A 14,471-nucleotide genomic window follows, 5' to 3' on the forward strand; every position below is an offset into this window, starting at 1 on the left:
GGCCTCTTGTGCCAATCCTATATAATAAGAGAGGAATATGCTAATTATCCATTATGCCCTGAGGCATAATGACCTACTGTGTGACAACCGTATCAAGGATCAGCAGGAGGGTGGGGCAGCGAGCTACAAGCAGGAGGCAGATAGCTACAGGATGGGGCAGGGCAGCAAGTTATGAGGGAAGGGGGTGGGAGGAGCTCCAAAAGGGCTGGGCAGCGAGCTACGAGCAGTGGAGAGCTACCAGCAGTGGTGGGCAGGTGGCCAGCTGAGGCAAGCTTAATAAAGACATCCACGAGATGAGCAGAGCTGTGTCACTGAGAAAGCACTGCACAGATTCTGATTGGCTGCTTCCCTGGGTTTGGTCATTTCAATTGCAATAGAGAAATGGGGCACTTCTGAAACCTCTATAGAAGTCACCATTTAGCCTCAAAGCTCTACTCTTTTTAGGAATGGGATACAAGAATGAAAAAGAGATGCTAATTCTAGCATATTATGGAAGAGAGCAAAATGTGGAGAGGGGAAAAAAGGGAGAAAACCAAGATGTGTGTTTGAAATAAAAATCAAATTAAATTGGAACTAGTGAGGTCACTAGTGGGAAGGAAGCATTTCACGGCTCCATATCATTTACTATTTCTTTGTGTGTTTTTTTCTTTCAACAACCATTTATTGTGTTATCTGCATGCCAGACATGTGCTATGAGACTTGCAGTAATTAAAAATAAATTAAAACTTTTGCTTGAATAAGATAATTAATCTGTGCATAGTAAGCACACAAACAGCTATTGTTATTATAATTAACTTTTGGACTATGAATATTTGTAGAAGAAATTTTTTCAGCCTAAGTTAAAAAAAAAAGGATGGGAATGAAGTTATTAGGAACGGTTTTGTGGAAGAAGTATACTTCGAGTTATACTTCCAAAAGAACAGATCAGCTTGTCTATTCCTCACACCTCGTCCATGTGGGCTGTGTGGGACCATCCTGGTTTCTCTCCCCTGGTTTGCTGAGCAGACTCTGAGCCAGTGGGTGCTAATGAAGCTCACTGCTTCACTGTCTGCCCTTGGTGACATTTAGGTTGGGCTCTTATTCTTGCTCTTATTCCATCTAATCTGTCGGTAATTCATTCTTTGAAAGGAACAGTGAGTGAATGAGAGCCCAATCAACAACAGTAAAGACTATTCCTGCCCTGCATTTTAAATGGACACATTTTAATGAAGGGAAATTAAGAAGATTCAGGTGGCATTTTAAAATGGAATGAAAACTCAATCCAAAAAGGATTATACCCAGGCAAAACCACCTCGCATCATGGTTTTTTACACTCAGTTAGTGACTACTTGGAGAAGACCAAAGGTACCTGTCACACACCATATGGCGAGATAAAGATGGCTCATTTTTAAAATTGCATTTGTGTCACACAATTAAACATTAAAACCATGCACGGCTAAAGATTAAGCGGCAAACTTGAAGTTTTTGCAGGTTTCACTGTAACCACTTTGGATATTTTTATAGATATAAAATCTACCATTGGATGATATAAAATTTATCATTAGAAGCAGAATATCTAAATCACACAATTCCAAGAAGCTATTTTTAAAAAGACCCAAAAAGAAAAAAAAAAAAAAACAACTTGCAATTCAATCCACAAAGCAGCTCAAATAATAACCAATATTGACCCCAGGCTACTCCTAGCCAAGGAGCAGAAGGGCTGGGGAAATCTCTCTCCCTGGAGTCCAGCAGCAAGGCTTGGGGGGGATGGGGGGGGGGGCGGCAGGGAGGAGGTCTGGGCTGACTGGTCCCAAGCGGGAACCCAGTAGAACTGGATCACTGCAAGCCATCCTGTTGCAAGCCATCCTGTTCCTAAAGCTACAGAGGAATGGCAGCAGGAATGAGGTCAATCAAGTGGGCTTTGACATTGTTTTGCTGCTGAACCAAAACCAATATTGATTTAATCAGTGTAAGGAACCTGGCTTCTGTTAGATATCATAACAAACCTACCGCCCAGATTGGCAAACTCGCATTCGACTCCTACACACCACCCCTACTGGATTTGGAAAGATATATCAAATAATATTTTTCTTAAATTAAAAATAATATTTTAAAGCTATTGTAATCTAATTTAAAAGTTTTTCTCTCATGGTTCTTTGTCTCAATTCCGACATTTAAAACATCTAAAGACCATGAAGAGTACCATTTAACCAAAAATGTCAAAGCAGAAGCCGGGAGGAGAGCTCGCAAAAAGACACCACTACTTGGACATCCTGTTCCTATTGCCACCTCAAAATGCCAGCAGTAGGGTTCTTACCTGAGGGCTTAATGACTTAATATGTAAATAAAGGTCTTATAACAGTGTTTGGAACATAATAAGCCATGTATTTGTTGTCTTTTAAATAATAATAATTATTTTTGTTATTTTTTTTTTATAGAAGTGAGATGTGATCTGGATAGTTCACGGTAACGGATAATTCAAATAACATTTAATAATACTTTCCACTTGATGAGCATTCAATATGTGCTAAGTGCTTTATGTAAACTCTTAATTTTTACTTGCTATTATCTCAATTTTATTGTCTAAAAATCTGATGCTTAGAAAGATTAAGTCAACTACTCAAATTAAGATTAAGTCAATTTACTGGAAAGTAGCTGCATCAGCATTTTCTCCAGGCAATCTTACGGAAGCAGCTGTTCCTAATAACTAAAGTCCAAAACAAGCTAACTAAGGCAGGGTTTATAATGGCCAACATCAGTATGTAAGTCAAGTGAAATCTCACCTAAATATATTACACTTCTATAGAGAATACCATAAACAAACTCATATATTCTGCATACATGACAAATATGTGCAAAATATAGGAAGAGTTTAACATTTATTTGGTAATAAAACAGTTCTTTTCCATCGAGTGAGTCTATGTGCAACCTTACACTTTGATACTTGCAAAGAAAAGAGGTAGGGGTCAGGGGAGATATTAAGATAAATCTAGAGGTTGCCAGATAATGTTCTTCAATCTTAGGATGAGGAACTAATGCACAGTGATTGAAATTTTTTACTGAGAACATGTTAATATAATACACCCCAAATAACAGTCTGGGGATAAATTTTTCTTCCTTCAAGTCACTTAACAAGAATACCAAGTCATTTTCATGGTGCCGGGGGCCATAAAAGAAGAATTTGGTCTTACTTCCTGGTCAGCCCTACTTCCTGAATCAGCTAGGACAGATACTCAGTCCCCAACCAATCATCCCATGGCAACTCCTTATCCTACCCCTCCCCTCTTGAGTGCTTATATACCGCAACACTCGAATAAAAAAATGAGGCTTGATCAGGAACCTTGTCTTGCCTCCGTTCTTCGCGTTCCTTGTTTGTTTCATTCTCTTAGGTGGTTCCTGCGTGCCCTCGTTGCTGCCCTGCGGGCCGGGGCATCTGGCGCCCAACGTGGGGCACCCTGGGGACCCCCGACGAGAACGTCTACCGGAGAAGCCCTGGCCAGGCACCCCCCAGAGTCGCCGCGAGGACCCGCGAGTGAAGACTCAGCATTAGATCGCCACGGTCCCACCCGCCGTGAGACAGATCGGAGGAAGGTAGGTAGACGATTTTTCAAACAAGATTTCAGAACATTTCACCCCTTTTTGCTCGACTGCTATTATTGGCTCTCTTGGTCGATTCTTTCCTGCCCACTAATAAGCACTCACTTGCCGATTTGGGGAAGAGTGAAGGGTACCCATCTCTGGCTGTGAGAACTCTGATTCACTTGAATTAGTACCGTCGCCCGGCTTTCTTGTCTCGAATTCTCTCCAATTAGATCTACTCTTAAAACCTTGAGCTTGCTTTGAACAAAAGGTCGTTCACCTCACAGACTCAACAAAGGGAATTCCTACTCCCTGAAAAGGGCAAAAGGGGTCTTCCCGTCTGTGTGGATCCGTGTAGGCGGATTATACCTACCGACTGTTTCACGCAAGCAAGGGAGTAAAGGGTAGAGTCGAAAAGAGAGTAATTCCGCCTGAATCCCTGGGTTGACGGGAAAATTCAGGCTGACCTGGTACGGGGATTATACGTCCCAGAGGCTTACGTGGGGGAAGGAGTCACTCGGAGAGCCATCCAGTCGACCAATAATGGGGAATTCTTTGAGTGCCCATGAAATGTTCCTTGACGGTGTCAAGATATCCCTCAGAGCGCGAGGAATAAGGGTTAAAAGAAAAGACCTTAGGCAGTTCTTTGAGTTTGTTCATGATACCTGCCCTTGGTTCCCCCTAGAAGGAACTATTAATCAAAAACGCTGGGAATGGGTAGGAGATGCCCTACAGGATTTTTATCGGGCCCTTGGCCCTGAGAAGATTCCCGTTACTGCATTTTCTTATTGGAACTTAATTCATGACATTTTAAAAATCCATTCTCAAGACCCTGATGTTAAAGAGGTCATCAAAACAGGAGAGGAGATTCTTAAGGAAAACTCCCGTCCCCCCTCAACATGCCCTTCAGTCGTTATAGATCTCCCAGGAGAACCCCCAGAGACACCTAAAGACCAAAAACCTTTAAATATTAAAAAAGAACCAGAAAAGCCACAAGAAAAAATCCCCAATATCCATCCCTCCCTTACCTTTAAGAGAGATCATTCAGATCACCTAACCCCCGAAGGACAAGAAACCTTAGATGAGGAGGCGGCTCGCTATCATGATGACCCTTGGCGCCTAACTGCCCCGGCGCTTCATAGACCGCCACCCTATAATCCCAATTCCCTAGTTCATCCTTCTCCTCTTCCAGATTTTAACTCCCGTCCATCTGACCCCATCAGACAAGCTAAAATAACCCTTGCTCGAGAAGTTTCTTCTTTAAAGGAAATTTTACAGCAGAAACGAGAGCATGTCCAACTTATTAAAGAAATTCAAGCCCTCCAGGCTGAGCTTTCCACCCTAAGTCCTACCCAACAGAATACTCCTCCCTCAACAAAATTACCCCCCAACAGACGAAAAACTAAAACTAAAGCCCCGCCCCAGGCCCTATCGGCTAAAATACAATGCTAATGAACCTTGTTAAAAAAGTTAACTTTTAAGGCCTACGAGAACATAAATAAATTTGTCTCTGTTATAGAATTTATCCAAAGTGAATGCTTGAAAATAATTATAATTGACTCTAGAATCTCAAAGAAATTGTTGAAATATAGATAAATAATGTATTAATTATAAAGAGCTAAGTAGCCCAGGTAACTGGCTACGCCCTTTGTTAATGGAGGAAGGGGTAGACGCCCTTCCCCCAGCAGACAGGTAATCTAGTTTCCTGCCAGGAACCATCTTTGAAAAATGTGGTAATTTACATTAGAATAAACCAAACCGAGTTTTACAGAGCTACTGGCAAATAAAAAGTAAAGTTTAAATTTGCCTCATAAAAAACCTAGAGGACAGAATTGAATCTATTAATTGATTATGTCTTGTATTTTTCTTAAAAATGTAAAAGTATTATTGATTTGAGAAATGCTAAGTATTTAATTTGCTACCTAAAATTTGAAGCTCTGAAAGTTTAAGGTCTCTTTTCTCGCCATGAAAAGGTTTTAAAGCTAACGCCCTTTGTTAATGGAGGAAGGGGTAGACGCCCTTCCTCCAGAAAAACATGTAGACCAGTTCCCGCCAGCAGCCATCTTTAAAGAATGATAATTTGCATTTAAATGGCTACAGGCTTGCTAGCCGCCCTTCCCTGAAAAGGTCAAGCGGCTAGGCCAAAAAACCTGTTTTGGTAGCCTAAAAGTTTTTCCTTTAGTGGCAAACTCTTAAATAAAAAGTGGCTCCTTTGAAATCAGCTTTCCGCCAGTAGCCATTCTTTAAAGGCCATTTTACATTTGAATACCTACAAGTTTGCTTCTCAATTGCCCCGGGCAGAAAAAACATGGTCCATTTAAAGTTAATTATTGGATTTTGAAATATATTCTTAAAAGTATAAAGGGTTATTAATAAAGAACTACTAAATATTTGACTTGCCAGCTCTAAAATTTCAAGGTTCAAATTAAATTGGGAGAAATTATATAAATGTGGTAATTAAATGCCTAAAATATAAAAACGTGTTTTTAAGAAAATAAAATACTGTTTTCTCTGATAATTAGGAATTCAAAAAATATGACTTATTGATCTGATTTTAAAAAGAGGATTAATTCTGTGATTCAGTATAGATTTAATTGATATTCTTTAAGATAATTTAAGTATATAATCTTTAAAACATATATATAAATATATATATTTGATCTTTCCAAGTATATTTCAAGGTTTTGAGAGTAACTTTTGGACATTTCATGGGCCCTGAAATGTTTTTCAAAAGTCTGTTCTCTCTTAAAAGAAATATTTTTAAATTTAACCGATCTAATATACTTGAAATCGCATGGAAAGCGTTATCAAATAAAAATTAAGTAATATATTTTACACATATATATATATATTAAGTGTTATGAAGGTTTTCGCCTCTAAGAAAGGCAAAATCAATATATTTCTTAAATATAACCAAAAATTTCAACAGCAGTAGAATTTCAAGAAAGACAAAAGTTACAAGCAGCCTGCATTTTGAATGGGCTGGGGTAGAACAGTGTTTATGCTTTTGGATCAGACCAATAAGTATCAGACTTATAATTTTTACTGAATAAGTTTCTTTGCTTTTTAATTAAAGATACCTACTTAAGTTAACTTATAAATTAGCTTTTATATTATAATCAAGGTCTCATATAAATTAAGTTACATAAGAAGCCAATGTTTTTATAAGTAATTGAATCCAAGTAAAATTTAAGAACAGATTAGAAGCCACCATTTACTGCCTGACTGGTAGCCGCCTGCATTCTTAATTAAACTAAGAGGCGGGGCAACATTTGCTGCTTGTGAATCAGACATAAACATTTACTAAATTTGCTTTGCTTTTTAAATGAAGATACCTACTTTAATTACTTAAATAAATTAGCTTTTTAAATTATAATCAAGGTTTTCAGCTAAATAAAAAGCCAATATTTTTATAAATAATTCTAATAAAGACCAGAAATAGCTAGTGAGATTTTTGTTTGTCTGCAATATAAATTTGACTGTTTTTTAAAGGAACGGATTAGACAGCCACCATGATGGCCACATGTCTTTCCGCTCCCCCTGGGGCCGCCACCTTGGAGGCCATAGGGGCATAGGCTACCAAGGAGACAGAACTGAACCTCACATCACCCTGCTTGGCCCCGGAGGATGGCTGGTTAGTCAATGACGGGTAAGACTCCTCAAGGGAGGGGCAACCTAAGACAGGCACAGTCGCAGGGGGCCATCAGGAGAGAACTTGGGGGTCAACAGAGGTGTGGCACAGATCCTCACCCCCCCCCAACATTACAGGGGCTTGAACACTCGCCCCTTCTGAGGGAGGTCTCCTGCCCCATGGCTGCTTCGTGCTTCCCATGCCCAGCTCAGATTGGGACCCAGGCAACAAACAGATTTGGCCCAGCTAAGACTGAGACCCAGGCAACAGAGAAGTGGTTGATGGCAGCTGCCCTATACCTAAATCTAGCCTAAATCCAGGAGTGCTCAGGGCTTTCTCAAGGATGCATATAATCCTTTCCATTAACTAAAATTGTTGTTAAAGTATTAAATTTGACAGTAAAATGGTCAAGTTTTCAGATTAATTTAAATTGGCTAAATGAAATAAGGGAATATTCAAGAAAATCTAATTGTACAAAAGGCTGTTCCTAAAGTATTAACCAAAATTTCTATTTGTAGTTCATTTCATGGTAAAATTGCTTAACATGCAATGAACCTAAAGCAGTCATATTTTTGTGCAAAAAATTAAAATTTAAAGTTATCAAGACTGCATTATATATTTTCCAAAAGCCTCCTAATAATTAAATCAAAAAAAGGGGGGATAGTGGAGTAATATTATGTAAGGAAAAATACCTTGTAAGTAAATTACATCTAGAAAAATTTTTACTTTGAAAATTAATTTTCATTTGTTATGCTAACAGCAAGACACCCATGAAAAACACACATGGTGTCAAAATAAGCCAAAGGAAAATTATTTGGGCAAAAATAAAAAGGATCCCAAGTCAAATTTATAGAAAAGACACCTTTATTAACTTTTGGTCGAGAATATGTTTGTATATTTTCAGAAAAAAACTCCAGGACCATGTGGATTCCTGCAACAGAGAGGAATTAGCAGGAAATAATTCAGCCATGAAGACAAGAGGAGACAGTCGTTACCTGTGGGCTTGGGAAACCCACGGGAGGAGCCGGGTCACTACTCCCTCGCTTGGTGAAAGTCCACTCCCGCTTAAAAACAGAAAGGGAGGAGATGCCGGGGGCCATAAAAGAAGAATTTGGTCTTACTTCCTGGTCAGCCCTACTTCCTGAATCAGCTAGGACTGATACCCAGTCCCCAACCAATCATCCCATGGCAACTCCTTATCCTACCCCTCCCCTCTTGAGTGCTTATATACCGCAACACTCGAATAAAAAAACGAGGCTTGATCAGGAACCTTGTCTTGCCTCCGTTCTTCGCGTTCCTTGTTTGTTTCATTCTCTTAGGTGGTTCCTGCGCGCCCTCGTTGCTGCCCCGCGGGCCGGGGCATCATGGCCTCTCCAGAGTTCCACATGAGTCCATCCAGCTGAAACTTCAGGCTATTCCTGTCCTTCCCTGTCTCCATTCACAACTCCACAACATGGCAGAGAGAACATTTAAAAAGAGTGCACACTTCCTCCTTAGATCCCAAATGTTGCCAATGTTATTGATTTATAAATTTCAGAAAGGAAGGGAGAAAGATATTAAAATATCAATGATAAGAGAGAATTATTGATCAGCTGCCTCCAGCATGCCCCACACTGGGGATTGAGCCCACAACCCAGACATGTGTTTCCTGAAGGGGAATTGAACAGTGACCTTCTGGTTCATAAGTTGAGGCTCAATCACTGAGCCATGCTGACTGGGCAATAACATTCTTAACTCATCATAGAAAACAAAGCTATGTATTTCACTTCTAAATTATACCCATCATTTAAATGTTCATACAGAAGCATTACTTGTAGACACATGAGGACTCACCTAGTCTTCTTACCTCCACCCATATCTTGCATTTAGATCTGCAATGTCTCCAAAATATCTTAACCCTGGTGTCTTTTGTTTTCTACAGACTTAGAACAGGCTCGATGAACCTGTATTATGTAATTAGTATTTATTTTTATAGGAAGTCTTTCTTCCTTATTGCTCCTAGCTCAATGCTCAGGCATCCCCAGTTCCACAGGAGGCCCTCCTTCAGCACATCTATAGGACCAACAGCCTTGTGCCACCTTTATTTCCCCTTCCACAAACAGATGTGGTATGTCCCACCATAAGATTTTAGAATCACCTGTGGTGACAGAAAAAATTAAAACTCACACAACAAAAATTGTGACTACAGGTTGAAGAGAGTTTCCACAATTCAGGATCTCTAATATGCTTGAATTCCACCACTGATTTCTACAGTCCTAGAAGGGTTCCACTTTTTTAGAGCACACACAATAATTCTACTTTCACCTAAACAGCAGCAAGTGCTCTCAAACATTCAATATGAGAAACTGGGGGGCTAGGGCAGAGCTCCCCAAAATGACCCTAGGAAGAAACACTGAAACACCCCCAGATCTTACAGCTCATAGGTTGAAAAGAAGAGGTTGCCCCAGTGCTGCCTGGTTGTCCCTGATCTTCCATTTGAAGGACACAGCTTGCTGAGTAACAGAATTACTTCTTTTCTTAGGATAATATAAGCAGTTTGTGGGTACTAACATTGCAGGGGTTTAAAATACAGCGCACCTCCAATTCCAAGCCCCTTACACCCAAAAGACATCTTCTGAGTAAAATACTAAGACCATCAAGCTTTGGGCAAACTCCATGAGAATACAAATTCCAGGAAGGAGTCAATGGGGAACAGCATTCCTGTCTCACAGTTTTACCCCCATTATTGTGGCTCTTGACTATTTTGAGAATAAACAAAATTAAATCAACCTTGAAATGAGTCTAAGTTTTCATTCTTAGACTAGACACTGTGGTTTAGCTTCTTACTATCCCTCTCTTTCCTAGTCTGTACCCAAACTACATAAAACAATGCATTTCATCATATAAAATTAATAGGGCCAGAACCAAAATTTGGGAGCTTTCCATAAGACCTGATATCAAGTACATTTTAGCTATGAAAAGAGAGCAAATGTGTTATTATGTATCTAACATCCAGAGCCCCTCTCTATCCTCCCCTCCCCTGGACTCCAATGTCCTAGAGGAACAATTAAATGAGAGAGTAGTCCCAAAAGATGCTTTCTGAGTCCCACGGTCATAACTTGGTTTGTTGGATCTCTTCAATTCAAATCTGAAATGCAGCATGACTCTATTTTCAAGGGCCTAAATTCACATTATTTTTTTCCTGTGAATGGCCAGTGGCATCCAAGGATAAGCTCTATTGGCTGGCAGTGGGAAGGTGTTACTTAGAGTAACAGACTTGCCCACAGTCAAAATAAGAAGGGACCCATAGATCAGCATGATAAGGATCTCTTGCCCTTAGCAATAGCACAGATGGACCTGGAGAGTATTATGTTAAGTGAAATAAGCCAGTCAGAGAAAGACAAATACCATATGATCTCACTCATATGTGGAATCTAATGAACAAAATAAACTGACACACAGAACAGAAACCAAGGCATGGATACATGGAACAGACTGATAGCTATCAGAGGGGAGGGGATTTGGGAGACTGGGTGAAAGAAGGCGCAGGGATTAGCCAAAGAACATCTTACCTAATAATAGACAAACATGTAAATTGACCATACCTCCACTACGCCACCAGCCAATCAGGAGTGATATGCAAATTAACCCAACAAAGATGGAAGTTAATTTGCATGCACAGGCAATGAGCAACCTGGGGTGGGTGGGACGCTTGTGTCGTCACCATGGCGACGATGCAGGCATTCCGCCCCACCCCCGGTCTCTCAGGGTCTCTGGGCAGTGTGGGAAGGCAGGGCAGAGTGGAAAGAGGCAGCTCCGGGGCTGGGCCAGAGTGGAAAGGTGGTGCCGGCAGCCAGGGAAAGGAAGGTCCATTCTAGCATGAATCTTCATGCATCGGGCTTCTAGTATATTCAATAACCCACAGACACAGATAGCAGTGTGGTGTTAGCCAGAGGGAGCAGGGCTGCTGGGGCTGGATAGAGGTGGGCAAATGGGGGGAGGGGAATGGAGACATGTGTAATAGTGTAAACAATAAAGCTAAAGTTAAAGAAAATGCAGGATCCATGCTTATCTGCACCAGAATTCAGAGAGGGAGTTTGGAAAAAATAAGTATTACTGGGCTCCACCTAAAGCCTGAATCAAAATCTTTATAAAAACTCTGAGCATCTGTATTTGAAAATGTTTCTCATTCATTGTTAATAGCAGAAATCCTCAAGCCACTATTATGTCATCTCATACTTCAGAAAACATCAGAGCACATGTGCACAAACACATGTACACATATAAACATATAAATACACGTATTTTTCTTTTTGTAGTGTAAGCAAGTTAAACAATGCCACATTGTTGTTCTAACCATGGCTGTCAATCCTCTATGTTATGTAGGCTTAATATGCTCTAAATCAGAACCAACTGATGGTTTTCTAAGTTATCAGTAACTTCTCAGACCCTAAATCTAAACTGAGAGTTCTGGAGATGTTATTTCCATAACCAGCTCTACCAATCACTTAAAAATTTTTTTTAATTTAAATTCTTTATTGTTAAAAGTATTACATAAGTCTCCCTTTTCCCCATTGACCTCTCCCTGGCTGCCCCCACCTCCCAGCATATGCCCTAACCGCCACCCCTCACTGTCTGTGTTTATTGGTTATGCTCATATGCATGCATACAAGACCTTTGGTTGATCTCTTACCCCCTCACCCCCCACCTTCCCTCATAGGTTGGACAGTCTGTTTGATGCTTCTATGACTCTGGTTCTATTTTTATTCATCAGTTTATATTGTTCATTATATTCCACAAATGAGTGAGATCATGTGATATTTATCTTTCTCTGACTGGCTTATTTCACTTAGTATATTGTTCTCCAGTTCCATCCATGCTGTTGCAAATGGTAAGAATTCCTTCTTTTTTACAGCAGCATAGTATTCCATTGTGTAGATGTACCACAGTTTTCTAATCCAGTCATCTGCTGACGGGCACTTAGGCTGTTTCCAAATCTTAGCTATGGTGAATTGTGCTGCTATGAACATAGGGGTGCATATATCCTTTCTGATTGGTGTTTCTGATTTCTTGGGATATATTCCTAGAAGTGGGATTACTGGGTCAAATGGGAGTTCCATTTTTAACCTTTTTAGGAAACTCCATACTGTTCTCCACGGTGGCTGCACCAGTCTGCATTCCCACTAGCAGTGCAAGAGGGTTGCTTTTTCTCTGCGTCCTTGCCAGCATTTGCCGTTTGTTGATTTGTTGATGATAGCCATTCTGACAGGTGTGAGATGGTACCTCATTGTTGTTTTGATTACCAATCACTTTTTGAAAGGTATCAGAGATCAGTAAAAATAAGAAGGGACCTGTAGATCAGTGTAACAAGGAACTCTTACCCTTTACAATGGCACAGGTGGACCTGGAGAGTATTATGCTAAGTGAAATAAGCCAGTCAGAGAAAGACAAGTACCACATGATCTCACTTTTATGTGGAATAGAATGAACAAAACAAACTGACAAACAGAGGGGGATCAGTGTCCTCATTCAGAAATGAGGGACTAGCTCTGAGAACTTTATCAGTTCCAAAATTAAATAACTGTATTGAACAGTGATTTGAAATCTGGGGAACTATATGGTTGAGACAGATTGTGAGACAAACAGCAGCCATCCTCTCATGTACTCTTGACAGAACACTAAGGAAAATGTGCAAGCTTATCTGCGTAATTAATTCTCGAATCTGACTCAGAATTACATTTGATTCGCTTTGCAAAGAGCACTGACACAGACCTTACCGATGGCTCTCACTGCATGGCCTCCAAAGGCCAAAAAAGAGAGTCCCTTTTACTGAGATCAGAGTTCTCCACAAGCAGAGAAGCCTAATGCTTATGTGGCTTAGTTTTGAGTCCTGAAAAATATATTAAACTCAAAGATATGGACAATACAAATATCAAGTGGCAGGACAATGGCTTTAATTCCAATGAGAAGCAATAGTCAGAAAAAAAGTACATGGTAGTCAGAACGACAGATAAACCACTATTGAGTAAAGATTTTCTCTTCTGTAAGCCGACAAGCAGTCTATTATGCTACCACAAAGGAAATGCATTGGAATAGAACCTTTCTAAGATCCTTTATGTGAATGCTTAAGAGATTTGAACTGTTCCCCAAGGTAGTTGCCCTTAGCAAGTCAATAAATTGGAATGAAGGTATAAACTTCACATCTAGTACATTTTCTCGTCTCATGTTCCTGTTTGACATCCAATTTTCATTTGTGAGATGTGCGAGATTCAGGGTGAGAATGAACTGAGATATCATGTATTGGACACAGGAGTCAGAAATAAGATTGAGAAGCCATGCCAAGAGCACCCAGCCCTGCATGATAACAGGAGCCTGAGAACCGAGGCCAGATTGGCAACATGAGTCACAGGAATGTGCTCGCTTTCTTCTTGTTATTCAAGGATACTGATGTGTATGGCTGAAGGAATTTTGGCTTGGAAATGGGAACAAAATTAGTGGCGGAAATATTTATGATATACACGGTGCTCTTCGATAGATGCATGATCTATTTTTCCATATGTGGTGATGGATATAAGCTGTCTTGAATCAGCCTGGCTGGATACTGCAATCTCAAGACACAGTGAAATACTGGGTTTCATAAAACTAACTAAATCTGGGGCCCTGGTTGCATTTGCGTAGCACCTGGTTGCCTGCCTCAGCACAAAACCAGCTGGCAGCTGTTTTTTGTTTTGCTTTGTTTTGTGAGGTTTTGTTATTTATTGTCCAAATGTTCCTCATGAATTCCCAGAAGCAGGAAAATGTAGACCACCGAAAATGGAGGTAGTTTGTTTAGGTTCATGAAAACTGTTACTTCCATGAAAGTAACTGTTCTCTGCTTTTCTCTCTCCTGTCATTTCCCAAGGGCTATGATTTAAAAGTCATTCTCTGACTACTATACTCTCTGAAGAGGGTCACTGAACACCTCAGACTCAACGTGTCCAAGAAACCAACACATCCTATTGTGTGTGCCCTAAACCCAAGCTGACATCCTGGTGTGGACAGGCATCCGTGTTCTCGCCCATGAACAGGAGCTGCTGGCCTTTTCCTACAAAACCACGCCAGTGTCTTCGCCAGGAACTTTGCTCCTGAGATGATTGGGAACACACTTAGATTTCAAGTGGAGCGGAGCACTTGAATTGAAACTAGGTCTAACTGGCAAATCATTTTCAGAGGTGAAGCTACAACTTGAAATTCTTTCTCTGAAACCTTAAGAAATGCCCACACCTGGCTTAGATCTCAAGAATGTTATTCTGTAAACATGACA

This window comes from Plecotus auritus (genome assembly GCF_963455305.1).
Source record: "Plecotus auritus genome assembly, chromosome: 9".
Lineage (NCBI taxonomy): Eukaryota > Metazoa > Chordata > Mammalia > Chiroptera > Vespertilionidae > Plecotus > Plecotus auritus.